Source organism: Sprattus sprattus, assembly GCF_963457725.1.
Source record: "Sprattus sprattus genome assembly, chromosome: 7".
Taxonomy (NCBI): Eukaryota; Metazoa; Chordata; class Actinopteri; order Clupeiformes; family Clupeidae; genus Sprattus; species Sprattus sprattus.
The window spans coordinates 1,403,298-1,405,797 of NC_137926.1; positions in this window are offsets into that span (position 1 = coordinate 1,403,298).

A 2,500-nucleotide genomic window follows, 5' to 3' on the forward strand; every position below is an offset into this window, starting at 1 on the left:
TGGACTGGAGCGGACACAAAGCCACGGTGGTGTCCGATGAAAGGCTCCTCCCCCAGGAGTGTGTGTGTGTGTGTGTGTGTGTGTGTGTGTGTGTGTGTGTGTGTGTGTGTGTGAGCAGGAGGGGCATATTGGAAGTTGGAAGATCCATAATATCACGCTGTGACTGGATGTGACAGAGAGGGTTGTGGGGTGGCGGCACCCACGGCGAGCTTGGTGTGAGCGGGCGAACGAGGGTGTGTGTGTTTGTGTGTGTGTGTGTGTGTGTGTGGTAGTACGACGGGTGGGTGAGAGCTTGGTGTGTGTGAGAGGGGGGGGGGTCATCATGCTCTACACACCATAATTAGCTGTGTCACATTCCAGCCCCGTCCACTGGTGAGCGTGGGGTGACTCTCACACACACACACACACACACACACACACACACACACACACACATCCCTGTACACTGGTGAGCGTTGGGTCTGCCTTTCTTACCGGCCCCCGCCCCGAAATTAGAAGAGTTTCACACAGCCCAGCACTTGCCATTCCCTCCTTCCTTCCTTGTGTGTGTGTGTGTTACTGTGTGTGTGTGTGTTTGATTGCGTGTGTGTGCGTGTGCATGCCTGTGCGTGTGTGTGTGTGGGAGTGTGTTTGTGTGTGTGTGTGCGTGTGCGTGTGCGTGTGCGTGTGCGTGTGCGTGTGCGTGTGCGTGTGTATGCGCACATGTGTGTGTGTCTGCCCTGTCAAAAACAGACAGCAGAAACCCAACCCCTGGGTGAAGTAATCTCCTTTGTGTCGCACTCATTTACGTTCCGTCCAGCTCCCAAAGAGAGTCTGTCACACACTCACATACTCACACACACTCACACTCTCACACACTCGCACACTCACACACTCACACACTAACATACACTCACACACTCACACACTCACTCACACACTCACACACTCACACACTCGCGCACTCGCGCACTCGCGCACTCGCACACTCGCACACTCGCACACTCGCACACTCACACACTAACATACACTCACACACTCACACACTCACTCACACACTCACACACTCGCGCACTCGCGCACTCGCGCACTCGCGCACTCGCACACTCGCACACTCGCACACTCGCACACTCGCACACTCACACACTCACACACTCACACACTCACACACTCACTCACTCACACACTCACACACTCACACACACACACACATACACTCACACACTCACACACTCACTCGCACACTCGCACACTCGCACACTCGCTCACACGCTCACACGCTCACACGCTCACACGCTCACACGCTCAAACGCTCACACACTCACACACTCACACACTCACACACTCACACACACACACACTCACTCGCACACTCGCACACTCACACACTCACACACACTCACACACTCACACACTGACTCACTCACACACTCACACACTCACACACTCACACACACTCCTGCTCTATTAGCAAGAGAGTCTATAGTTCTGCTGCAAACCACCAAAATGCCTCTTCTTTGTGTTGCTGTTGTTGTTGCTGTTGTTGTAGATGGCTGGTTTCATTGTTCTAGACGACAAAGGAGTGTGCAGTAAACGCATGGAGGCTAACAGAGTGTGTGTGTGTGTGTGTGTGTGTGTGTGTGTGTGTGTATGTGTATGTGTGTGAGTGTGTGTGTGAGTGTGCAGTAAACGGATGGAGGCTAACAGAGTGTGTGTGAGTATGAATGTGTGTGTGCGTGTGAGTGTGTGCGTGTGAGTGTGTGTGTGTGTGTGTGTGTGTGTGTGTGTGTGTGTGTGTGTGTGTGTGTGTGTGTGTGTGTGTGAGTGTGCAGTAAACGCATGGAGGCTAGCAGAGTGTCTTTGGGAGCATTGAAAGCTCAGCTGAACAGGAAAAAGAGAAATAAATAAAAGATCAGCATTGTCTGAATGAATGGCTTGAATACAGTTCTTCTGAGTAAACAACTTTATTGTTGTGTGCTGCGCTGGGGCTTTTGGGGGGGGGGCGGGGGGGGGGTCTGAGCCTCGGAGCGGCCATCAAGCAAGATTAGCTTTCTCTCAGCTCTACGCTGTGCTTGTGTGTGTTTTGACTGTATCTGTGTGAGTGTGTCTGGTGTGACAGTATGTGTGGTGTGACTGTAGGTGTGTGTGTGTGTGTGTGTGTGTGGTTTGACAGTATGTGTGTGAGTGTGTGTGGTGTGACTGTCGGTGTGTGTGTACTATGTGAGACGTGTGTGTGTGTGTGTGTGTGTGTGTGTGTGTGTAGTGATTCTGATTCTTTCTGGAAGAAGTTCCTTGCCCAGGGGTTTCACTCTCTCTGGTTCTCTATTTGGTTCAGAAGAAGGATCAGGCCTCCTACGCCAGCAGTGGTGAGATGCAGATAGATGTTCCTTCTTCTGCCAGGAGAGGGGAGAACCAAAAAGAGAACCAGAGAGGGAACCAGAGAGGGAAGAACCAGAGAGGGAACCAGAGAGGGGAGAACCAGAGAGGGAACCAGAGAGGGAACCAGAGAGGGGAGAACCAG